The 27,360-nt window shown below is 37.5% G+C and overlaps 1 protein-coding gene across 22 annotated transcripts in view; it reads left to right on the forward strand.

Moving 5' to 3' along the window:
* Positions 1 to 27,360, forward strand: part of MAP2 (microtubule associated protein 2) — a 303,981-nt gene that overhangs the window by 58,084 nt on the left and 218,537 nt on the right. For all 22 annotated transcript variants that reach the window (XM_055290436.2, XM_055290437.2, XM_055290439.2 and 19 more), the window contains exon 2: positions 17,831 to 17,880. The gene's annotated coding sequence lies outside the window, so the exon portion shown is untranslated. The remainder of the gene's footprint in view (positions 1 to 17,830; positions 17,881 to 27,360) is intronic.

Below are 27,360 nucleotides of genomic sequence, written 5' to 3' on the forward strand. Positions count from 1 at the left end.
CTGTAGAAACCCTACAAGCCAGAAGACAGTGGGGGAAAATATTCAACATTCTTAAAGGAAATAATTTTCAACCCAGAATTTCATATCCAGCCAAACTAAGCTTCATAAACAAAGAAGAAATAAAATCCTTTACAGACAAGCAAATGCTGAGGGATTTTGTCATCACCAGGCCTGCCTTAAAGAGCTCCTGATGGAAGCACTAAATGTGGCAAGGAAAAACTGGTACCAGACACTGCAAAAACAAGCCAAATGTAAACACCATCAACACTATGAAGAAACTGCATCAACTAATGGCCAAAATAACCAGCTAGCATCATAATGATGGAAATCAAATTCACACATAACAATATGAACCTTAAGTGTAAATGGGCTAAATGCCCCAATTAAAAGGCACAGACTGGCAAATTGGTTAAAAGAGTCAAGACCCACTGGTGTGCTGCATTCAGGAGACCCATCTCATGTGCAAAGACACACATGGGCTCAAAATAAAGGGATGGAGGAAGATTTACCAAGTAAATGGAAAGCAGAAAAAAAGCAGGGCTGGCAATCCTAGTCTCTGATAAAACAGACTTTAAACCAACAAAGATCAAAAAAGACAAAGAAGGGCATTACATAATGGTAAAGAGATCACTGCAACAAGAAGAGCTAACTATCCTAAATATATATGCACCCAATACAGGAGCACTTAGATTTATAAAGCAGGTTCTTAGAGACCTACAAAGAGACTTAGACTCCCACACAATAATAGTTGGAGACTTTAACACCGCATTGTCAAATAAGACAGATCAAGGAGACAGAAAATTAACAAGGATATTCAGGACTTGGACTCAGCTCTGGACCAAGCAGACCCAATAGACATCTATAGAACTCTCCACCCCAAATCAACCAAATATACATTCTTCTCAGCACCACATAGCACTTATTCTAAAATCAACCACATAATTGGAAGTAAAACACTCCTCAGCAAGTGCAAAAGAACACAAATCATAACAGTCTCTCAGACCACAGTGCGATCAGATTAGAACTCAGGATTAAGAAACTCACTCAAAACTGCACAACTACAGGGAAACCAAACAACCTGCTCCTAAATGACTACTGGGTAGATAACAAAATTAAGGCAGAAATCAATAAGTTCTTTGAAATTAATGAGAACAAAGACACAATGTACCAGAATCTCTGAGACACAGCTAAAGCAGTGTTTAGAGGTAAATTTATAGCACTAAAATGCCCACGGGACAAAGTGGGAAAGATCTAAAATTGACACCCTAACATCACAATTAAAAGAACTAGAGAAGCAAGAGCAAACAAATTCAAAAGCTAGCAGAAGACAAGAAATAACTAAGATCAGAGCAGAACTGAAGGAGATAGAGACATGAAACACCCTTCAAAAAAATCAATGAATCCAGGAGCTAGTTTTTTTGAAAAGATTAACAAAATAGGTAGACCACTAGCCAGACTAATAAAGAAGAGAGAAGAATCAAATAGACACAATAAAAATTGATAAAGGGGAGATCACCGCTGATCCCACAGAAATACAGACTACCATCAGAGAATACTATAAAACACCTCTACACAAATAAACTAGACAATCTAGAAGAAATGGATACATTTCTGGAAATATACACCCTCCCAAGACTAAACCAGGAAGAAGTTGAATCCCTGAATAGACCAATAACAAGTTCTGAAATTGAGGCAGTAATTAATAGCCTACCAACCAAAAAAAACCTAGGATCAGATGGATTTGCAGCTGACTTCTACCAGAGGTACAAAGAGGAGCTGGTACTATTCCTTCTGAAACTATTCCAAACAATAAAAAAAGAGGGACTCCTTACTAACTCATTTTATGAGGCCAGCATCATCCTGATACCAAAATCTGGCAGAGACACAACTAAAAAAGAAAATTTCAGCCCAATATCCCTGATGAACATTGATGCAAAAATCCTCAATAAATACTGGCAAACCAAATCCAGCAGCACATCAAAAACTTATCGACTATGATCAAGTCGGCTTCATCCCTTGGATGCAAGGCTGGTTCAACATATGCAAATCAATAAATGCAATCCATCACATAAACAAAACCAATGACAAAAAACACATGATTATCTCAATGGATGCAGAAAAGGCCTTTGATAAAATTCAAAACCCCTTCATGCTAAAAGCACTCAATAAACTAGGTATTGATGGAACATATCTCAAAATAATAAGAGCTATTTATGTCAAAGCCACAGCCAGTGTCACACTGAATGGGCAAAAGCTGGAAGTATTCCGTTTGAAAACTGGCACAAGAAAAGGATGCCCTCTCTCACCACTCCTATTTAACATAGTATTAGAAGTTCTGGCCAGAGCAGTCAGGCAAGAGAAAGAAATAAAGGGTATTCACATAAGAATAGAGGAAGTCAAATTATCTCTGTTTGCAGATGACATAATTCTATATTTAGAAAACACCATTGTCAGGCCCAAAATCTCCGTAAGCTGATAAGCAACTTCAACAAAGTCTCAGGATACAAAATTAATGTGCAAAAATCACAAGCATTCCTATACACCAATAATAGACAGACACAGGGCCAAATCTTGAGCAAACTCCCATTCACAATTGCTATAAAGAAAATAAAATACCTAGGAATAAAGCTTACAAGGATGTGAAGGACCTCTTCAAGGAGAACTACAAACCACTGCTTAAGGAAATAGAAGAGGTCACACACAAATGGAAAAACATTCCATGCTGATGGGTGGGAAGAAACGATATCGTGAAAATGGCCATACTGCCCAAAGTAATATATAGATTCAATGCTATTCCCATCAAGCTACCATTGACTTTCTTCGCAGAATTAGGAAAAAGCTACTTTAAATTTCATATGGAACCAAAAAAGATCCTGTATAGCCAAGACAATCCTAAGCAAAAAGAGCAAAGCTGGAGGCATCACGCTACCTGATTTCAAACTATACTACAAGGCTACGTTAACCAAAATATTATGGTACTGGTACCAAAACAGGTACATAGACCAATGGAACAGAACAGAGGCCTCAGAAATAATGCCACACACTACAACCACCTGATCTTTGACAAACCTGACAAAAACAAGCAATGGGGAAAGGATTCCCTATTTAATAAATGGTGTTGGGAAAACTGGCTAGCCATATGCAGACAACTGAAACTAGACCCCTTCCTTACAAATGTATACAAAAATTAATGCAAGATGGATTAAAGATTTAAACATAATACCTAGAACCATAAAAACCCTAGAAGAAAACCTAGGGAATACCATTCAGGACATAGGCATGGACAAAGACTTCATGACTAAAACGCCAAAAGCAATGGCAACAAAAGCCAAAATTGACAAATGCAATCTAATGAAACTAAAGAGCTTCTGCACAGCAAAAGAAACTATCATCAGAGTGAACAAGCAACCTATAGAATGGGAGAAAATGTTCGCTATCTATCTATCTGACAAAGGGCTAATATCCAGAATCTACAAGGAACTTATACAAATTCACAAGAAAAAGATAACCCCACCAAAAAGTGGGCAAAGGATATGAACAGACACTTCTCAAAGTAAGACATTTATGTGACCAACAAACATATGAAGAAAAGCTCATCATCACTGGTCATTAGAGAAAAGCCAATCAAAACCACAATGAGATACCATCTCACACCAGTTAGAATGGTGATTATTAAAAAGTCAGGAAACAATAGATGCTGGAGAGGATATAAAGAAATAGGAATGCTTTTACACTATTGGTGGGAGTGTAAATTAGTTCAACCATTATGAAAGACAGTATGACGATTCCTCAATGATCTAGAACCAGAAATACCATTTGACCCAGCAATCCCATTACTGGGTATATACCCAAAGGATTACAAATCATTCTACTATAAAGACACATGCACATGTATGTTTATGGCAGCACTCTTCACAATAGCAAAGACTTGGAACCAACCTAAATGCCCATCAATGATAGACTGGATAAAGAAGATTTGGCATACATACACCATGGAATATTATGCAGCCATAAAAAAAGACAAGTTCATGTCCTTTGCAGGGTCATAGATGAAGTTGGAAACCATCATTCTCAGCAAACTAACAAAGGAACAGAAAACTAAACACCACACATTCTCACTGATAAGTGAGAGTTGAACAATGAGAACATGGGCACAGGGCAGGGAACATCACACACTGGGGCCTGTCGGGGAGGTGGGGGCAAGGAGAGGGATACCATTAGGAGAAATACCTAATGTAGATGACTGTTTGATGGGTGCAGCAAACCACCGTGGTCCATGTATACCTATGTAACAAACCTGCATGTTCTGCCCAGGTATCCCAAAACTTAAAGTATAATTTAAAAAAAAAAAAAAGCCAGCTAAATCCCACCGAAATCAAGATGGTTATGAGAGTGACCTTTGGTCATCCTCACTGCTATAGTCCTACCAGCACCATGACTGTTTACAAATCCCATGGCAATGTCATGAAGTTACCCTATATGGTCTAAAAAGGTGAGGCATGAATAATTTACCCCTTGTTAGGATATAATCGAGAAATAACCATAAAAATGGACAACCAACAGCCCTCAGGGCTGCTATGCCTATGGAGTAGCCATTCTTTATTCCTTTACTTTCTTAATAGACTTGCTTTCACTTTAAAAAACAAATAAATAAATATTGCCACCTTCCAAAGTTTTTGTCCCACTGAAAACACAGAAAGAACTAAAAGAGATTGAGATATTTTCATTTCAAAAATTTATCATTGGTTTTCAAGTTTCTTCAAAGCGTGTTTTCCCCTGTTGTTTCTGCCTGAATTTGAATATGCCAGAACTCCTTAGAGAATTATATAGGTAGGAAAATCCGTCAGTGCTCTAAACTTAAAAACAAAAGATGAAAAAATAATATGTGCTGGCCATATATATGTATATATTCCACCTTATCTGTGATTTTTGTTATTTCTTTGCCTTAATAAAAGACTGATAAACAAAGCTGCCCGAAGTTTGGACTGGGCGGAGCCCAGCACAGCGCCGCAAAGCCACTGTAGCCAGACTGCCTCTGTAGATTCCTCCTCTCTGGACAGGGCATCTCTGAAAGAAAGTCAGCAGCCCTAGTCAGGGGCTTGTGGATAAAACTCCCATCTCCCTGTGACAGAGCACCTGGGGGAAGGGAGGGATGTGGGTACAGCTTCAGCTGACTTAAACATTCCTGCCTGCCAGCTCTGAAGAGAGCAGCAGATCTCCCAGCACAGTGCTCGAGCCCTGCCAAGGGACAGACTGCCTCCTCAGGTGGGTCCCTGACCCCCGTGCCTCCTAACGGGGAGATACCTCCCAGCAGGGGACAACAGACATCTCATGCAGGAGAGCTTCGGCTGGCATCTGGCGGGTGTCCCTCTGGGACAAACCTTCCAGAGGAAGGAGCAGTCAGCAATCTTTACTGTCCTGCAGCCTCTGCTGGTGATACCCAGGCAAAGAGGGTCTGGAGTGGACCTCCAGCAAACTCCAGCAGACCTGCAGAAGAGGGACCTGACTGTCAGAAGGAAAACTAACAAACAGAAAGGTACTGGATATTCAATCTTTATAATCTTAGTTTTCTCCTGGGAATAAAAATAGTATCTGCTGTGTTTGGTCTTTGTGAGGATTAAATCAATAATGCATCTGACAAACTTTGTAGAATGATTGAGTTATATTAAACACTTAATGCTCATTTCCTATAATTGTTGTTTTGTATTAGAATGGTACTCTAGCCTTCATAAAACAAATTACATGATTTAGACATTTGAAAGTTCTTCATTTTCAATTGATACTCATTTATTTCTAGTTACTGCATCACCTAGTCATTTTATGTTCAGTGTTGTGACAGCAAATGGGTGAAATAGTTTCAATTTCCCAGCATGTAACTGGCCTTCTTTAGCCTTAACTTTCTTTTCCAGCATTGTTATGGCAGATACAGCAAACATGTCAGAGTACAGAACATTCCATTAAGAGCCTTACCTCGTGCCTCGCTTCCTATGATGTTTTATATGAATAATACAATGTCTAGAGGTGAAATTAGTTGGAGTGCTCATGACTCAGCCTCTTTTTCCAGGGAGTGAGTCATTCCACATTTATAGATTCCTGACTTTGTGCTGTATACCACACTAAGGGCTTGGAATACAAACATAGATTTGCTGGGTCATTGACCCAGAGCAGCCCACAGTCTGGGCAGGCAGGATATGGCATTCATTAAGAATGATATGGGCTTACACATAGCCAGCACTCTATTAATGTTATATCTACCTGTCAAGGCAAAGCGTGATTAAATATACAATAATATGAGCTGTCTAGACAACTTAATTCTATGTTTTGGAAAATGTACCTTTGACCCTAAAACCCTATATTGGTATATTTTGCCTAATTATATCACCACAAATTTAACTCCTTTATTGTTTTGTTTAGATATTGAGTTTTTATTCCTTTGCATATCACATAAAATCATACCCTCCATGAATAGGTCAGTTGCCTGATGAATACCTTTCCTTTATTATCCTGCCAGAAACTCACACTTAATGTGTCTAATAAAGCCCATTATCCTCTACTTTTACCCAGCAACTTGATCTCCCTTCAGGCTTTCCTGTTTCTAAGAATGTCCTGGGAGTCTGTTTTTCTTACACTCTCAAAATTCTCTTGGCTCCTTTCTTCATCCTGTGCCTTTCCTGGCCAATGAATCCTTAAATTCTTTTTTTGTGTGTGTGAGACAGGGACTCTGTTGCCAAGGGTGGATTTCAGTGGTGCAATCATAGCTCACTGTAACCTTATATGCCTCTGGCTTCAGCCTCCCCAGTAGCTAGGACTACAGGTGTGCACTACCATGCCTGGCTAATTTAAAAAAAAAAAAAATTGTTTTTGTAGCAGTCTCTCTATGTTGCTTATGCTGGTTTCAAACTCCTGGCCTCAAGCAGTCTTCTGCCTTGGTCTCCCAAAGTGCTGGGATTAGAGGTGTGAGCCACTATGCCTGGCTTTAATCCCTAAATTCTGTATGGACTGTAAATACTGTTATAGACTGAGTTGTGTCCCACCCCATCCATATGTTGAAGTTCTAAGTGCCAGTGTGACTGTTTAAAAATAGGGCTTGTAGCAGGTAATTAAGGTTAAACAAAGTCATCAGAGTGGGGCCCTAATCCAGTAGGGTTGGTGGCCTCATAAGAAGAGGAAAATAGAGTTCTCTAAATTTCCCCACCCATCTTCGTGTCTTTCTTTCTCCACCATGTGAGGACATAGTGAGAATGTGGCTGTCTACAAGCCAGGATTATAGCCCTCACCAGAACCTGACCATGTTGGCACTTGATCTCACCCCTCCAACCTCCAGAACTGTGAAAAAGTAAATATCTGTTGTATAAGCCACATAGTCTAGGGCATTTTGTTATGTTAGACTATATTAGGCCATTCTCTTGCATTGCTATAAAGAAATACATGGGACTGGATAATTTACAAAGAAAAGATGTTTAATTGGCTCACAGTTCTGCAGGCTATACAGGAAACATAGTGCTGGCATCAGCTTATGGGGAGGACTCAGGGAGCTTTTTCTCCTGGCAGAAAGCAAAGCAGGAGTGGGCACTTCACATAGTCAAAGCAGGAGCAAGCAATGGAGATAACAAGAGAGAAAGAGAGAGTAGAATGGGAGGCTCCACACTCTCTTAAATGACCAGATGTCATGAGAACTCACTATCACAAAACAGCACCAAGCCATGAGGGATCACCTCCATAATCCAAACCCCTCCTACTAGGCCCCACCTCCAGCACTGGGGATTACAATTCAACATGAGAATTGGGTGGGGACAAATATGAAAACTATATCATCTTGCACCTGGCCCTTTCCAAATCTCATGTCCTTCTCACATTGCAAAATACAGTCATGACTTCCCAATGGTCCCCCAATGTCTTAACTCATTCCAGCATTAATTCAAAAGTCCAAAGCCTCATTTGAAACAAGGCAAATCCCTTCGATCTACAAGCATGTAAAATCAGAAAGAGTTATTTACTCCCAATATACAATGGGGGTATAGGCACTGGGTAAACATTGATATTCCAAAAGGAAGAAATTGGCCAAAAGAAAGGGACTAAAGGCCCCACGCAAGTTCAAAACCTAGCAGGACAGTTATTAAACTTTAAAGCTCCAAAATAATATCTTTTGACTCCATGTCTTACATCCACAGCACACTGGTACAATGAGGGGGCTCCTAAGGCCTTGGTTAGCTCTGTCCTTTTAGCTTTGCAGGGTGCATCCTCCCCATACTCCTCAGCTGCTCTCACAGGTTGTTGAGTGCCTGCAGCTTTTCCAGGTGCAGGATACAAGCTGTTGGTCTGAGGTCTGGAGGGTGGTGACCCCCTTCTCACAGCTCCACTAGGGAGTGCCCCAGTGGAGACCAGATGTGAGGGTTCCAACTTCACATTTCCCCTTGGCACTACCGTAGTAGAGGTTCTCTGTTGGGGCTCTGCCCCTGCAGCAGGCTTCTGCCTGGGCATCCAGGCTTTTCCATACATCCTTTGAAATCTACATGGAAGGTGCCAAGCCTCATTCACTCTTGCACTCCATGCATCCGCAGGCTTAACAACACATGGAGGCTGCCAAGACTTACAGCAGTTTGTGCTCTCCAGAGCAGTGGCACAACAGTGTCTGGGGTCCTTTGAGCAGAGGCTGCAGCCAGAGCTTCCAATGCAGTACAGTATCCTGAGGCTGTGCGGGGCAGTGCGGCCCTGGACCTGGCCCGCAAAAACATTCTTCCCTCCTAGGCCTCTGGGCCTATGATGGGAGGGGCTGCCATGAAGGTCTCTGAAATGCCTTCAAGGCCTTTTTCCCATTGTCTTGGCTATGAGCACTTGGTGGGGTTTCGTTATGCAAATTTCTCTAGCAAGTGGTTGTTCCACAGCCTGCTTGAATTCCTCTCTCAAAAAAAGCTTTTTCTTTCTTTGCCACATGGTTAGATGGAAAATTTTCCAAACTTTTATGCTGTGCTTCCCTTTTAAGTATAAATTCCAATTCTTAATCTTTTCTTTGCTCCTGCTTCTGAGTGTAGGTTATTAGAAACAGCCAGGGCACCTCTTAAATGTATTGCTGCTCAGAAATTTCATCTGCCAGATACGCTGTATAGTCACTGTGAAGCTCAAACTTCCAAAGATCCCTAGGGTCTGGACACAATCCAGCCAAGCTCTTTGCTAACACATAAAACGTGTGACCTTTGCCCCAGTTCCCAGTAAGTTCCTCATTTCCATCAGAGACCTCATCAGCCTGGATTTTGCTGTCCATATCACTATCAGCATTTTGGTCACAACAGTTTAACTAGTCTCTAAAAAATTCCGAAGTTTCCTTCATCTTTCTGTCTTCTTCTGAGCCATCCAGACTCTTTCAACCTCAGCTCATTACCCAGTTCCAAAGCTGCTTCCACATTTCCATGTATCTTTATAGCAACACCCCACTCTTCAGTTCAATGTGTTAGGCTGTTCTTACATTGCTATAAAGAAATACCCAAAACTGGGTAATTTATTAAAAAAATAAGTTTAATAGGCTCATGGTTCTGCAATCCATACAGGAAACACAGTGCTGGCATCAGCTTCTGGGGAGGCCTCAGGGGGCTTTCACTCATGGTGGAGAGCAACGCAGGAGCAGGCACTTCACATGGTGAAAGCAGGAGCAAGCCAGAAAGAGAGACGGGGTGGGGAGGAAAAGGAGAGGGAGAATGCCGGGAGGAGGTGGCACACACTTTTAAGTGACTGGATTTTGTGAGAACTCACTATCATGAAGACAGCACCAAGCCATGAGAGCTCTGCCCCCATTATCCAGTCACCTCCCTCTAGGCCCCACCTCCAACAACAGGGAATACAATTCAACAAGAGATTTGGGTGGAGACAAACATCAGAACTATATCACAGTCTCAGCAGACTAATACATATATTCATGCAATAGTTGTAACACTCTCCTTTATATGGACACTGTCTCCACCTGAATTGTCTCTTCATTACCATTCACCTGGGCTTCTGAAGGAGCCACTTTTATGAACACTTCTTTAAGCACTCCCCTCTCTGATCCAATCTACATAATATTGCGAGATTAAATTTCCTAATTATGCCATTCTTGAATTTAAAACCTTCAGCGGTCCACTTTCACCTACAAAATTAAATATGTTTAATTGAATAGCCTCCTCAGATTGTCATTCAAGGTCATTACTTCCTATATAGAGCCAACTTAGCTTTTCACCCAATTATTGCTCTTCTTATGTGTCATACTCCAGGCTAGGTATTTTTCCAAACACCCTCTGGGCTTTGATTCTTCTGTTACTTTGTTTCTGTGGTGTCCTGTCCATTGTCTGTCTCCTTCCCACTCCATCTCCACCTATCAAAATCCCTTACCTCCTTCAAGGGCTAACTCAAATACAACTTCCTCTGTGAATCTTTATCTTCATAACAGGATTTTTCTCCCCTTGATTGATCTCCCAAAAGCCCTGTTAGTATTTCCTTATGACAATAGGATTTTTTCTTTTTTTCCATCATGGCTTTTTGTCTTTTGGCTTTTTCACAACCTCCGTTATCCCACTAGATTCTAACTAAGTGAACTCTTTAAGGTTAAGGAACACTGGATCCCTAAAATATTAATGATGCTAAAAAACATAACAAACAAACAACAAAAAAAACCCTACCCAGTTGGGTATGGTGGCTTATGCCTATAATCTCAGCAATTTCAGAGGGTGTATCAGTTGAGCCTAGGAGTTTGAGACCAGCCTGTACAACATAGGGAAACTCTGTCTCTACAAAAAAATAGAAAAATTAGTTGGGCATGGTGGTGCATGCCTGTAGTCCCAGCAACTCAGGAGGCTGAGGTGGGAGGATCATCTGAGGCTGGGGAGGTCGAGACTGGAGTGAGCCATGATCATGCCAATGCACTCCAGCCAGGACAATAGAGTGAGACTCTGTCTCAAAAAAAAAAAAAAAAAATCCTACTCTATACCTTAAAAATATGAGAATTATAAGAATTACAAACAAAAACATTTCCATTTTTTAAAATATCTTATAACTGCAGTATTTGCAACATTTGTTTCTGTAAGGTGTAACTCCAGTAGTAACTTTTCTGTTACTTAAGCAGTAACAATTTCTGTAATTTGAAAACTCAAGTGTAACTTTAACAAGGGAGAAGCATAAGAAATGTAAAAATTGTGAATTTTCAGCTCACAATTAACTTTGATAATCCAATAGCTAAAAGATGTCTGCTATTTTCATCTTGTATTCCTTGTGAGGTATAATCAGGCCTATTTTAGTTTGACATAGGCTTTATAATGTTATCTGACCATCACAATATGATTTGTAATATGGAGGCATGAAGTCATTTTTCACTGGGGCAGGAGTGTGGCCGGTGGGGGCGGGGGGGAAGAAGAGCTTTACCAATTAACTCAAGATTATTTGCTGACATTTCTCCTACCTTTTAGGTGAGGGGAAAGAGACAGAGGATGGAGAATTGGTGCTTTTAGTATGCTGATACATTAAGCTGCCTGGAAGCAGATGCTAAATCCTATTGAAAAGAATTTTATTTGCGTTTTGCTTACGGCATTGTTTAGCAAAATACTACACAAGAAGTCTTGATCTGTGTGTTTGAAATGGCAGATGTTCACAGTGAGGACTGAGCCTTGGGGCAACATCAGTCTTCACAATTCTGCGCCTATTTGCTCAATAACTGGCTTGGTTGGAAAAAAAGAAAAAAAAATTCCAGGGAGTTATTTACAAAGCAGCTGCTCCTAGCACTGCAAATGAAAGTGCTCTCCTTAAGATAAGAAAAGCAAGCAAACAAACAGAAGCCACAGGACAGCTTGAGCCCACCAGGTCAAAAATGAATACCTCTTTTCCCTCAGAACTGTGTTTCCAATATTTTTATATAAAAATTGTATATATTCAAGTGTGCAACATGTTTTGATATATATACACACACACAGTGAATTGATTACTAGAGTGAAGCAAATTAATGTGTCTGTCTCCTCACACACTTATTGTTTTAAAAAATAAGAACACCTGAAACCTATTCTTTTAGCAAATTTTCAGTAGACCTTACAATATTATTAACTGTAGTCATCATGCTGTACATTAGACCTCTAGGTTTAGTCATCTTGTATAATTGTGACCTTATATCTTTCGGCTAACATGTCCTCATTTCGCCAATCTCTCCACCTCCAGATAACCACTATTCTACTCCGCTTCTATGAGTTCAGCTTTTAAGATTCCACATAAGTGAGATTATGCAGTATTTTTCTTTCTGTGTCTGGCTTATTTCACTTACCATAATGCCGTTCAGGTTTTTTCATGTTGTTGCAAATGGCAGGATCTCCCTTTTAAAGTCTTAATAATGTTCCATTGTGTATAGTATCTCACAATTTTTTAATCCATTCATCTGTCGATAGACATTGGTTGTTTTCATATTTTGACTATTGTAAATAATGCTGCAATGAACACAGGAGTGCAGATATCTCTTCAAGGTACCGACTTCATTTTCTTTGTGTATTTTCCCTGTAGTGGGGTTGCTGGATCAAATTATAGTTCTCTTTTTAATTTCTTGAGGTACCTCCATACTGTTTTCCATAGCACTTGTACCAATTTACATTCCCATCCACAGTATACAGTGTTCCCTTTCCTTTTCGCCACATCCAACACTTATTTTTTTATCTTTTTAATGATGGCCATACTAACAGGTGTGAGATGGCTATCTCATTGTGGTTTTGATGTCTCTGATGATTTCTGATATTAAACACCTTTTCATAAACTTTTTAGCCATTGTCATGTCTTCTTTGGAAAAATGTCTACTCAGGGTCCTTTGCTCATTTTTAAATCAGATTGTTTTTATTTATTTGCTTTGAGATATTGTTTCATTTGTGTTCTTTATGTATTTTGGATTTTTTTTCTTTTCTTTTTCTTTTTTTTTTTTTTTTTTTGAGACAGGGTCTCACTCTGTTGCCCAGGCAGGAGTTCAGTGCACAGTCACAGCTCACTGCAGCCTCGACTTCCTGGGCTCAATCAAACCTGCCACCTCAGCCTCCTGGGTAGCTGGGACAACAGGGCACATCACAATGCCCAGCTAATTTTTTGTATTCTTTGTAAAGTTGGGGTTTCTCCATGTTTCCCAGACTGGTCTCAAACTCCTGGACTCAAGCACTCCACCCTCTTTGGTCTCCCAAAGTGCTGGGATTACAGGCATGAGCCCCCATGCCCAGCCCTATATTTTGGATATTAACCCCTTATCAGATATATGGTTTGCAAATATTTTCTCCAGTTCTCTAGATTACCTTTTTATTTTGTTGATTGTTTCCTCTTTTGGACAGTTTGATGTAGCCCCATCTGTTTGTTTCTGCTTGTGATGCCTGAGCTGTTAGTGTCATATTCAAAAAATCATTGCCAAAGTCAATGTCAAGAAGCTTATTCCCTATGTTTTCTTCTAAGAGTTTTATGGTTTCACGTCTTACATTTAAGTTTTCATTCCATTTTGGGTTGATTTTTATGCATGATGTAAGATAAAAGTCCATTTTCATTCTTTTGCATGTAGTACCCAGTTTACCTAACACCATTTATTGAAGAGACTATCCTTTCAATGGAAGTCATGTAAGGCAAGGATGGGATTTTATTTTCTTATTCTCACCACAAAGGGTATTTTCAACTGTTTCTTTAAATTTGACATAGAATTGGAAAAAATACAACAGTAAGCACCTTTATTCATTTAACAATATTTATTGATATTTTGTGTGCTGCAAATGTTGGGTTCAAATACAAAGTTCACATACCTAAAAGAGTATTAATATTTTGAATACAGTTTGTTTTTGAATCATGCTATATTGAAACCCCATCTCTACTAAAAAATGCAAAAATTAGCTGGGTGTGGTGATGCATACATGTATTCCCAGCTACTCGGGAGGCTGAGGCAGGAGAATCACTTGAACCCAGGAGGTGGAGGTTGAAGTGAGCTGAGATGGTGCCACTGAGCTCCAGCCTGGTTGACAGAGCAAGACCCTGTCTCCAAAAAAAAAAAAAAAAAAAAAGAGAGACTAAGCAAGATTTTTCTTGGAGATGGGGCTTCCAGTGGTGGGGAGGAGGAACACTGGAAGAGGGACAAGTAAGTTGGAATGTCTTTCCAAACACATTATGGAATACATAAAGAAGTCAGGCTCCTGTGTCATAAAACTCAACTTAAAAAAAAAAAATCGCACAGTATCATTTTGTTTTTGCTATGAAAGTGTATATTTGGGAGTGCACATAGAAGAAATGAAATCCAGTCTATTTAAAAGAATATTAAAGATATCAGGATGCTGATCTGTGTTAAAGAGCAATTAGCAAGAAGTAGCTATAGTCAAATGATAAATTGAGGCCTAAAACTTGCAAGCAAACAAATGGGCAGTTTCACTAGTTGACTCCAGGCAACTAGTGAACCACTTTCTCTTTAAAGAGTTGTTAAATGGCGATATCATCCTGGTATTCATTGCTCAGTATGCATTTATCGATTATAGAGCAGGTTTTTGTATGAGACACCATGCAAGATCCTAGGATAACAGCATCACTTATTTTATATTGTAGTAAAACATATGTAACATAAAATTTAACATTTTAACCATTTTAAAGGGTTCAGCTTTGTGGCATTAAGCACATTCGCGTTGCTGTGCAAGCTATCATTTTTTTTTCCTAGTGAATATTTAGATCTAAATCACAATCCCTTTCCAATGTCTCCTTTTTTCTTAGGGGATAATGATTGATAATATGATTAAAATGAACACCTATGCAGTGTATCCACTCTGTCTTTCATAGCCTAGTGTTCTTATGTACATTCTATTTTAGCCATCTCTTGCACACACAATAGAGCACATGCAACCCAGCCACACATACACAGTCACTGAGTGTGTTGAATCACTGTCCTTCCCACTCTCTTAGCACTTTTTCTTCATATTTTAGAGACATATTTTTTCTTTCTCTTTTTTCCTTTGCTCTCCTAGTATTTTTATTTTAAATTTCTCATGCTTTCTCTTTAAATTTGTGGAGCAAAACAAAAAATAAACAACAAGAAACTATGCTTAACAGGAATGTTCCAAATGTTCTCAGTTTATGGCACCCTTAGTATCTCAGTAATTTTATTTTCAAGATTCCTCTAGGCCAAAAGACAAAAGATGTACCTCACAGTTTCATTTAATTAACATAATATGTTTAAGTCCTAACAACTTAGTAACCTTTTGAAAAAATAATACACATAAATTGAAATCAAATCTATTTTTGTTTTATGCTTAGAAACCCACAATCACTTACTAATGGGATTTGTGCCTGTTGAATACTGCCCAGCCCTCAAACCTTGAAGTCACACTGGACACTATCATTCTTATTTCCTTTAATTTTTTTATGGAAAAAAGGTTTTTGCCATTCTTACTTCATGTTGATTTTCATGCAGTATTTGCTTTTATATCACAAACATCATCAAAATCCAACTTTGCAAAGCTGTAACATCATTGAAAGGAATGTAGCATGATCTAATATTGAAACCGCAAACCACTTTAAGTTAATAGTTTTTGTGCTGCCTAATGGATATTGCTGTGGGTTTTTTGTTTTTGTTTTTGTTTTCATATATTGAAAATATTTTGGCCAGGCACGGTGGCTTATGCCTGTAATCCCAGCACTTTGAGAGGCCAAGGTGGGTGGATTGCTTGAGTTCAGGAGTTTGAGACCAGCCTGGGGAACATGGTGAAACTCCATCTCTACAAAAAATACAAAACTTAGGCATAGTGGTTCACGCTTGTAGTTCCAGCTACTATGGAGGCTGAGGTGAGAGGACTGATTGAGCCTGGGAGGTTGAGGCTGTAGTGAGCCATGATCACACCCCTGCACTTCAGACTAGGTGACAGAGACCTTGCCTCAAAAAACAAGAGGAGAAAAAGAAAACATTTCACCATTCCCCTGAGAGTTTACAGTGGTGCCCTGGGCCACCATGACAGTTAGGGAGCTGTTGGCTTTATAGCCAAAAAACAATATTTGTATCCAAGTAAAATAATGTCATTTGTTTGAAGTCAAGATAGATATACTAAAGGCATTAATCTTAAATGTCCTTCATAATTTCCTCAGATACTTAAAAAAAAATCTCCACAGATGTATCAACCCATTTCGTTATTGTAGGACAAAGTTTACTTTTCTTAAACACCTGCCCTTAGGATTAAAAATCAACTATTTCATATTCAGTTGTATTTTCTGTGGTTTACTAGTATTTTCTTTGTCTTATTTTATACTGTTCTTTTCAGTAAATAACTAGTTTTAGGCTAATTTAGTTTTTGGACTTAGCATAGGAGTCTAATAATGAAACATTTCTAACATGTAGAAGAACATATGCTGTTTTCTATCCAATTAACTCACAAACATACTTCTAGAACCTAACTTGCTTTTTATTCTTATTTATTTATTTATTTATTTATTTATTTATTTATTTATTTATTTTTTGAGACGGAGTCTCGCTCTGTCGCCCAGGCTGGAGTGCAGTGGCGCAATCTCGGCTCACTGCAAGCTCCGCCTCCCGGGTTCACGCCATTCTCCTGCTTCAGCCTCTCTGAGTAGCTGGGACTACAGGCGCCCGCCACCACGCCCGGCTAATTTTTTTTTTTGTATTTTTAGTAGAGACGGGGTTTCACCGTGGTCTCGATCTCCTGACCTCGTGATCCGCCCACCTCGGCCTCCCAAAGTGCTGGGATTACAAGCATGAGCCACCGCGCCCGGCCTAACTTGCTTTTTAATTAGAGACTGCCCCGTAGATGCTCCCTGTGGCGAGTTGAGTCTCTTCTGTCATTTTGAAGTTGTTTTGTTTACTATCTGTTCAAGAGGCAGGCTGACTTTGGCACAAAATTTGTTTTTGTCCCTGGTTTACCTTCTTTATACTTCCATTTGACAACATGCTTTTCTGCATATTTACTTCTCAGCATATTTTAGTAGCAAGGCTTAGGTGCAAGAGACCAATGGAAAGATTGATCCTTTACCACTGGAATTGTCTTATTTGAACTTTGCTACCTTTAGCAAAGGTTTAGACTGATTGTCGACCCAGGACTAAAAATCTACATCTTCTCTGTGCATATTAAATCACATTAAAGACCTGTGTCAGTCTGTACAGACTGTTGTAACAAACATAAAAGAACAGAAATTTATTTTTCCCAGTTCTGGAAGCAGTGAAGTTCAAGATCAAGGCAGCAGCAGATTGGTTTTGCTGAGGTCCTGCTTCCTGTTTTTTCCTCTGCCTTCATATGGCAGGCAGAAGGTGTGAGAGCGCTCTCTGTGATCTCGTGTATAAAGGCACAGTCCACTTTTTATATTTCTGGGATCTCTTTTATAGGGGCACTAATCACCTTCCAAAGGCCCCACCTCCAAATATTACATTGGGGGATTAAGAACTCAACATATGAATTTGGGGTGGTGGGGACACAAGCATTCGGTCTATGGCAGGATCAAAATGCATGAGTTTTATTATTTTTGATTAAACATCTCTTAAGAGCAATGGTAGTATATTAGGAACAGAATGTATTAAAAATTCTTTTTGGTTGGTTGTTTCAGACTATAAACATAGGACTTCTACTTTAAATAAGTATAAAATAAAAATAGGACCTAATTTTGTCATTTAATATATATTTTTTTCAATAAAATGTAGAACGTATTTTTAAGTTTAAAGTTGTATTATACATAACCGTCGTGTATTGTAAATGGATGTATTTCAGACAGTGCATTTTATGGAGTGAGGAACAAGTCACTTCTGATTTTATCTTCCTCCATAGTGAAAGAAAAAGCCAGATTGTTCAACTGATTTAACTTACTGGGTATTTTTCTTTTCTTCTTTTAGATTTTATTGATCTAATCCAAAGTATCTTATAACTTCTGGCTGGAATTAAGGTCAGTACTATATTTGTGTCAATCATGAATAAACTATGAAATAAAATAAAGGCATCATGGGTCTTTAGATAGCTGTGTCAGAAATATGCTTGCAATGTGTGGTAAAAGCTCAAATTTAGTAAAAACTGGATATATTTCAGAGTTGGCCTACTAGCAAATATGGTTCCCTAAGTACTGTTTTTCTAATTAGTATAATTTATTTGGTTTTTGAATGTTGAATTTATTTCATCTTACTACTACCTGAGTTTCGAATAATGAAAAAAATCCAACTTGAATTCATTTGTTTAATTAACAGAAATATTAAAAAAATGACTTCTTGGAAGGCTGACCTTTCAAAGAATGGTCAGCTTCCTGAATTTGCAGGAAAACACTTTGAATTCCACAATTATATACTCACAGAGAATATATTTCCTAAAGAGGGTAGTGTTGAAAACGTACTTTTCAATAAAAAATTTCAGTTAGCAGAGTGTTAAGATATCGTTCCTTTTGTTCTGTGCTTTCATTAATTGGCTGTGAGACTCGAAACTAGCTTAACTGAGTTTAGAGTAATAACAGAACCTCAGAAGTCCTTCACAGCAATAAACTTGGGATTTTATTTATGCCTTCTATTTTTTTGAACATGTATTCAGATTTAAAAAAAAACTAAACACTGAATGAAATGAAGACTTTTATTGCTTATGAAAGAACAACATGCCAGGTGTTGCTAAACTTTTTGTATAGGCTTTTGATTAATAATTAACACAAAGGAAAACATTGGCTTTTCATTTACCCTTACACTAATCAGGAATTTTCCCTTTAAAGCCCATGTTTAACTCTTCAGATTGCAGTGTCTGTCATATAACAGGCACACTGTAAATATGTACCTTTTCTGGCCTCAATTCTGACCTCACTTTCCTACAACCAAATACACATAAACACACAGACACACAGACACACTCTCTCCCTCACACACACACACACACACACACACACAGATGAAAAACTGTTATTTCTCTTTTCAGGTTCAAACTGTGCTTTCCTATCTTCGAAATCTGTATAGAATGAAGCAAATAGAATATATTAAAATTATGCCTATAGATAATTGGAAACTTAATAAAAAAAAAGGTGAAATGTCTACAAGTATTGGTTTAAAGTCTATAAACTGTATTATTTTATTAAGTGTTTTTATATAGTTCGGGGTCAAATTTATTAAAGTCTCTCTTTTTTATTCACTTTTTAGCATATACTATGGAGATTTGTGAACATTTAAATGTGCAATTTTTTAAGACTTTTTGAAATTTTTTCTACTTTTATCCCCTACTAGCCCCTATCCCATCCACCTACAAAACCAAAATTACAAGTAGAATGAGATTTTTGTAAAGTATACATCATTGAATCAGTGATATTTTCAATTCACAGAGTTAAGTTTTAATTATAAATAAATCTGTATGAGAGGTAAACTTTTCCTTTCTCTTCTTTAATAAGAAATAAACTCTTCCCTTCCTGATTTTTTATTTTATAGTTGATATGGTAAACATGACAATTTGCAACCTCATCTTGTTCTGACCACTTTCCAGAATGAAAGAAAACTGAAAAGAAAAAGATTTTTGTTAGACTATAAAAAACTAACAGTAATGCACAAAGATTTTTCATAATCTGATCCCCTAACCATCTTCCACATGGAGATTTCTGTTGTGGGAATATGAAAATCGAGTGTGTTTGGTCAAGATGACTTGCCTATTTTCAAATAAATAAATATATCAGTGAAAATAACGTGTACGTGGCCGGGCGCGGTGACTCACGCTTGTAATCCCAGCACTTTGGGAGGCCAAGGCGGGCGGATCACGAGGTCAGGACATCGAGACCACTGTGAAACCCCGTCTCTACTAAAAAGTACAAAAAATTAGCCAGGCGTGGTGGTGGGCGCCTGTAGTCCCAGCTACTCAGAGAGGCTGAGGCAGGAGAATGGCGTGAGCCCGGGAGGCGGAGCTTGCAGTGAGCCGAGATTGCGCCACTGCACTCCAGCCTGGGCGACAGAGCGAGCCTCTGTCTCAAAAAAAAAAAAAAAAAAAAAAAAAAGAAAATAACGTGTACATAGAAATGGAAACGTTTAAACCTCTTTTATTACCAGGTCTTCCCACTTGGATATGTGTGGTTTAGTATTTATTAGTATTGTTTTCCCTTCTATCTGGAAATGAAAATAATATTAAATTACATTTGGTTAATCAGTTATCTAAATCACATTTTGTAAAAGCAGTTAGATGTAGTAAGTCTCTTAAAAATATATTAACTCACCATTAACAGCCAGGTTATCAAAACAGAATATATGTAATGGAAATTACCATTTTTTTCAACTATAACTAAGTACTTTTGGTTTAAGATAAAAGGGTTTCCCTCACAGAAAAAGCATGTTTTTCTGTAAAACTGTTAGCTGAGCAAAATAACTAGTGTTGCCAGATAAAAGCAAGCTACCGATAGGAGTATATAAAATAAGACATCAGAAATGCCATTGCAATATTTTATCAATTCTGTGATGCATGTAATTTTACATTAAGTTATGTAAAATTAAGTGATGCTATAGTTAAATTGACAGCATTTTTTTTCCCAGTAGTAAATGAGGTATGTCTTGTAATAAATGGTATCTTAGATTTTATGAAACACAATATTACTGAATTTAGACTGGAAACGTGTTTTAATCTCCTAAAGTTATTACAAAATAAAAAGTCAGAATGAAGTCCAGAAACAAGGAAGGTATATTTGGCATTGATTCTTAGCAACATTTTAGGCCACAATTTTTGCCTTTTTAAAAAAATGTGTATTGGTTTTTCTGATCTACTTCTTTTTCTTTATTATTAATACTGCTACCAGCATTTTGGTATATTTTCCTCCAGTTTTTGTTGTGGTTTGTTTTCACAAAAGTTAAATTAAATTTTCTCTTCTATACATTCCAGTTACTTGAAAAGGTGATTTTTAGTGGCTCTATGATATACTATCCTATGGATATTTCATAATTTATTTCACCATTTACTGATTGTTGGACATTCAGACCATTTTTAATATCTCACTATTATAAATAGCACTGCAGTAAATATGCTTCTAAAATGTTTATGTTCACTGCTGACATTGTACTTAGGATTAATTTGTAGAAGTGGGATTATGTAGTATAAAGAAATAAATATATTTGAGATGACTAACGTGTACATTGTGAGTGTTCCCCAAAATTATATACCAATATGCACTTCACTGGTAGCAGAAGCAGTCTGAGTTTTGCAATACCCATGTCAATGTTGGAATTAGGATTTTAAAAATTTCTCTCAGTTTTATAATCAAATGATGGCTTCTCGATTTTAGAATATAAAATAGGAAACAGATGCTTGTAAAGGAATACTCATGGATCATTAAAAATATCAATCTAAACAGCATAACTTGTTTTTTAGATAGAATGACCAGGTAATGTTAATTTCATTGGCTCTGCCACTCTCAGCTTGGGAAGGCTGTTTGATCTTATGCTGTTGAAGACAGAATCAAAAGCTAAATGATTTTCATTCTTATAAAGATAGATGATCATGTTAATTATATTAATTATAGTTGTCTTGAGAAAGAGGTTGAGGACCCTAAGGAATGGGGCAAGGGAGACATTCTTTAATAGAGTTCTCAAGTTTACTTACAGTGGAGATACTGCTCAACAAGTGACATGAGGTGCAGTAGCTTTTCTGGAAGTGTTTGGAATGCTGTGAGCAGAAAAGAACTAAGATTACTCTACAAATCTAAAAGTGAAATGTCATATTGTGTGCTAGCTAGTGTAGATATTTTATAAATTTCTCTCCTCAAAATTTTAAAAATACTTTTCTACATTGATACTTTTAGTCTCATTTTGCAAAATCAGAAGTTAAAAAGAAAATATTGGATATAACTTGTTGCTATTTTGTATCTGTTTCTTCTTCATCCTATACACTAACCTTTTATCCTTCCTCTAATGCAGTCAGTACTTAGCATATATATTCCATGAAGACGCTACCTCCAACCCTATCCTATCTTGCTCCCAAAGAGGGATCATATTCATCATACTGACACCTAGTTCTAAGGGATACATTGCTTAACACAAGGCTCTCAGTGCTATAAGACTTCCCCTGCCTTTGCAATTGCACTTGACTATATTAAAGTGTTCTGGTGATGTTGGTTGAAGCACCTGAGTTTGAAATTAGATGAATTCATGCTTTCTTGGTGCTTAGACTTCTTAAAGAGATGATTTCCTATGATTTTTTTTGAAGAGATGGAGTCTCCGTCTGTCACCCAGGCTGAAGTATAGTGACACAATCATGGCTCACTGCAGCCTCAAACTCTTGGGCTCAAGTTGTCCTCTCATCTCAGCCTCCTGAGTAGCTTAGGACTACAGCTGTGTGCCACCATTCCTGGCTATATTTTTTATTTTTTGTAGAGACTGAGTCTCGCTTTGTTGCCCAGGCTGGTCTCAAACTCCTGGCTTAAAGCGATCCTCCTGCTTCAGCCTCTGAAAGTGCTGGGATTACAGGCATGAGTCACTGTGCCTGGTCAATTACCTGTGACTGAATCATTAATATTTATCTGAAATTATTTATCCAAGCCCTGATTTTGATCCAATGCTCCTGGATCTAGTCCTTCCTCCTAATTGTAATCTTTTCCTCTGGCTTAACCTCTGATGCCCTCTATGCTTCTAGACTGCTAAGCTGCTTGTGGTATTCCTTGGTCAAGCCCTCTGATTTTATTATCTGTAAAATGGAAACAAAAATAACTTATACTTCATTCCAAGATTAAATGAGATATTATTATGAGTCTTAAAAATTGTAACTTTTAATCCACTTTTAAGCCCTATATCAAAATATGCTAATTACTTTGATTATTACATAATGTATACTTGTATCAAAACACCACATTGTGTCTGATAAATATATAAATTATAATAAATTACATTTTAATGCAAAAAAAGACTCTTAGAACAATGTCTGGCATATGGGGATTGCTAAATAAATAGGAGTGTTTACTCCATTGAGCCTTGAAAACAAACAAACCAACAAATGCTCTATTAAAGTCTTTTTTTCTAGATTTTACATGTGTAATAAATTCTGACGCTTCTCTTAAAACAGAAAATAAAATGAATGAGGATCTTTAAATTATTGTTATAAAAGCTTCAAAATATATAAATGAAAGAAGCCAGAAGTTTTAAGTGTATATATATACACATACACACACACATATATAAAATGTATGATATATATAAATTAAAACAATATTTCTTTTATAGAGATAGGGCCTCACTCTGTTGCCTGGACTGGAATGGAGTGGTGCAATCATAGCTTACCATAAGCTCAAACTTCTAAGCTCAAGTGATTCTCTTGCCTCAGCCTCCTAAGTAGCTAGGACTGTGGTAGCGTGCACCAGCACACCGAGCTAATTTTTTATTTTATGCCTTTTATAGAGACAGGGTCTCTCTATGTTGCCCAGGCTGGTCTTGATCTGGCATGAAGTGATCCTCCTGCCTTGGCTTTCCAAAGTGATGAGATTACAGGCATGAGACACTGGACGCAGTCCAATATATAGAATTTTATACGTATTTCAAACTGGCCAGAAAGTAATTTCTCTATGCTCTGCTGAGTAGTATTATATCTTTCATTAAAGATGCTGTTAAACTAAACAGCACATTGCACAATTAAGCAGACTTGCACTTAAAAAAGTGTAGAAAATGCTAATACTCTAATGAAATAGGAAGTGGGGAGAGGAGGATGTTCTTAATGTCTAACCAGTAAGCTTCAGTGCTTTGAGCTTTCCAGAATTAAGACAAAATTTTGATTAGCTTCTTGGTCAACTTCCAGTACCTTCTCGGGGAGACGCTATATTTCTCTTCCAACTTGCTTCATGTTGCTTCACACATTTCTTATAGACTTGTTATGCTTCATGTTATGATTATATCTGGACAGGTCCATTCTCCCCTAGCAGCCCATAGGCTTTTTAAGGAGAAACTGGGGCCTTTACCCTTATGCGTGCTATCTCAATAGGGCCTTGGAGGAAATGGACACTTAGGAAATGCTTATATAATGAATTTTAAAGACATTCATTATATAACAAACAATTATAAAATTGCAAAACAGAATATAAACAATTGTATTACATATGAAGACTATAGGGCTACATATATGTGCGTGTATGCGTGTATGTTATAATAATCATTAATCACTGTATCCTCTCTCGGCACCCTATCTTTCTCTCTTGAAAAAACAAAAAACAAAAAAACACCACAGATCCAATACTTGTTCATTAAGACTCTTCCAGTGGGTAGTATTTTTGTATTCATCTTTCATGGCATCAACAAGCCTATTTCCTCAGTATATCAGGCTGTCAAAATGAAAGAGCAATTCTGGAAGCACGTATCCCCAAGATTCTTCATTAGGTCGTGTGAACAAATGAGGAGGGATAAAAGTTTGTCTGCCACCCTCACTTCAACCTCCTCCCCGCCTCTCCTCTTCTAAGTCATGTCATGAGCTAATTCTTTGATAGTCATGTTTTTGTCCGAAATCCAGGAAAGGATTACTTTCTATTAAAAGGAGAAAATATGTATTTATGATGCATCAAATTTCAGAAAGTTTCACAAGAGAAAGTAAATTATCCTAAGGATTAAATGATCTTTTCAGTTTGAAATGTGATTCTGGAAGCTTTGTATTTCTCCTTAAAGTGGTAAACAAATAATTGGCCATTCTATAAATCTTTCCAGAATCTCAAAGTCACTTTGTATCATATGTAAATCTAATCATTAGAATCCTGGATATGTTTTTTAAATACAAAGATATTAATATACTATGCTAAATGTAGGAATAAAATAAAATGACAAAATAGTCACCTTTTTCATAAGTTTTCTAAATTTCCCAAATTAAACCTAATAATTATTGCAGCTTCAAATGTCTTTGGGGTGATTATTGTTTAAAGTCCTCCCTCTTTTTTTTCATGTGGGAAAAGAATGCTCTAGCTCATTCTTTATTCCTTAATTAAATGTGGTATCAAATGGCTGCAAAAGACAACCACTGGCTATGTTTTCATACAAACCCCATGCTTATGAAATCAATTCTGTGGATTTAATTCACTGACCAGCTAATCTTTATTATCTTCCTAAATTCATCTGTAAAAAAGAATCCTATTCCAAAGAATAAAACAGCTGATCTCTTTGCAGCCCATTTATGTCATTAAAAAGTATTATAACCTAAATATGGGCCTTATATCTTATTAGGGTAGTTTGGAAGATTTAAAAATAAAATAAATGAATTTCTTTATTATGTAAGAAATTCTTTATATTCTACTTATTGCAGAATAAGAACTGCATAGTAGTAAAAGGGATAAACTCTCTTGTTCCTCTATAAATCAATGTGAGACTTGTTAAGCTTCATCACTTATTCACCTGAGAATAGAAAAGTATCCATTGTGTATTAGAAAAAGGAATATGACATAAAATACACACATGTGATAGATAGATAAATATATAGGCATGATGGTTTCAAATAATTTTGCCAATGCACAATACAAGGGCTTTACTTTTAGGAATGCCTTCTGAGTTATTCATGTTGAAGAGGGTAAAATTATGTGCCTTTTCTGAGCTAATCTCTCCCAGTTATTAATATTATAAAAATGTTAGTTGAAAATCATTTGCCATAACAAACCAACATGGATTAGGTTTCATTCCATATTATTCAGTGTCTTATGGTTATCAACTTTGTGTTGCTTTAGAGTCTTCATTTTCTTTCTTTCAACCATTTCAAATCTAATTAGTGAAGAGTTGAATAAAGAAAACACCAAATGCATTATATGTGTACATCTATGTCTGTCTTCTTTCTCTCTCTCATTTATGTAAAGTTTTATACCTGCCAAAGTTTGTAGTTCAAAACTAGAGCAAGTGATCACTTAGTACATTACTTTTTGAATATTAATAAGTGTATTAGTCCATTTTCACACTGCTATGAAGAACTTTCCTGAAGTTGGGTAATTTATAAGGAAAAGAGGTTTAATTGACTCACAGTTCTGCATGGCTGGGGAGGCCCCAGGAAACACAATCATGGCGCAAGCGGAAGCAGGCACTTTCTTCACCTTCTTCACAAGGTGGCAGGAGGGAGTATGTGCGAGCACGATGAAGTGCCACACTTTAAAACCATCAACTCTTATGAGAACTCACTCACTATCATGAAAACAGCATGGGAGAAACCACGCCCATGATTCAATGACCTCCCACCTGGTCCCTCCCCTGACATGTGGAGATTAAAATTTGAGGTAATATTTGGGTGGGGACACAGAAGCAAACCATATCAGTAGGTAATTGGAACTTTAAGTACTATTGTCTTCATTTTATGAATTGAGAAACTTAGTCATTAAACCAGAAACAATTTTTATTTTTATTTCATTTATTTATGTAGAGACAGAGTCTTATTCTGTCACCCAGGCTAAAGTACAGTAGTGTGATCATGGCTCACTGCAGCCTTGACCTACCCAGCTCAAGTGATCCTTCTTGCCTTAGACTCCTGAGTAGCTGGGGCCACAGGTGCACACCGCCATGCCAAGCTAAATTTTTTTTCTTTTATTTTTTGCAAAGATGGGGTCTCATTATGTTGCCTAGGCTGGTCTCAAGCTCCTGGGCTTATGCAATCCTCCCACCTCAGCCTCTCAAAGTGCTGAGATTACAGGCGTGAGCCACTGCACCTGGCCCAGATAGAATGTTTATAAACAGATATTCCTCTGTGAAGTATGTTAGTTCTTAGAAATACAGAAAAGTCTTTTATGGAATAACAATAAGTAGAAAAATACACATTTATCTAAATGTAACTACTTGCCTATGATATACATCATTTAGTGATGGCTTAAACTATAAGATATTGATCTTCAGAGTGATAAAGAGAGTGGGTTTGATGTCATTTGCTTAAAGATGCTTCACCTAGAATGAATATGCTTTTTCCACCTTTTCCTCAAAGCTATTGCCTTCTATTAGTGTTCTGCCAGAAGTAGCTCTCTGGTACAATACTAAGGTGCAAGTATAAGCTGATCTACTTTTAAAAAAAACAGCTAAGGTGGTGGCATCTTTAAGGGGTTTTAAGTCAGCCATAAGGAGTATTAGACCAATAGAGGAGAGTAAGTTAAACAACAGGAATAAAAAAAGGGAAGGATTAAGGAACTTACTGAAAATAAAGGTATAGGAATTTCCTTCTTTAAAATTTATTTAAATTTTGGAAATATGGGGTAAAAATGAGTCAGTGAGCAGGACGTTTAACTTGAGAGGCAACTTCATAGTTGCAAACCATTTCAAATTTCACTTCAACATTCCATTATCCCTTAGAGACTCGAAGACCTAATTTAGACCGTCTGGCTACACTATCACAGGGGGATGATTTGTGCACTTAGGGTGTCCCTTGGGGTTTTCTACCTGTTTGGAAATTAAGATGTAAATTACTATTGTAGTATGTTAGAGGGGTGTACTGGCAGGCAGTTAATTTC

The sequence above is a fragment of the Symphalangus syndactylus genome, chromosome 8 (genome assembly GCF_028878055.3).
Source record: "Symphalangus syndactylus isolate Jambi chromosome 8, NHGRI_mSymSyn1-v2.1_pri, whole genome shotgun sequence".
Classification (NCBI taxonomy): Eukaryota; Metazoa; Chordata; class Mammalia; order Primates; family Hylobatidae; genus Symphalangus; species Symphalangus syndactylus.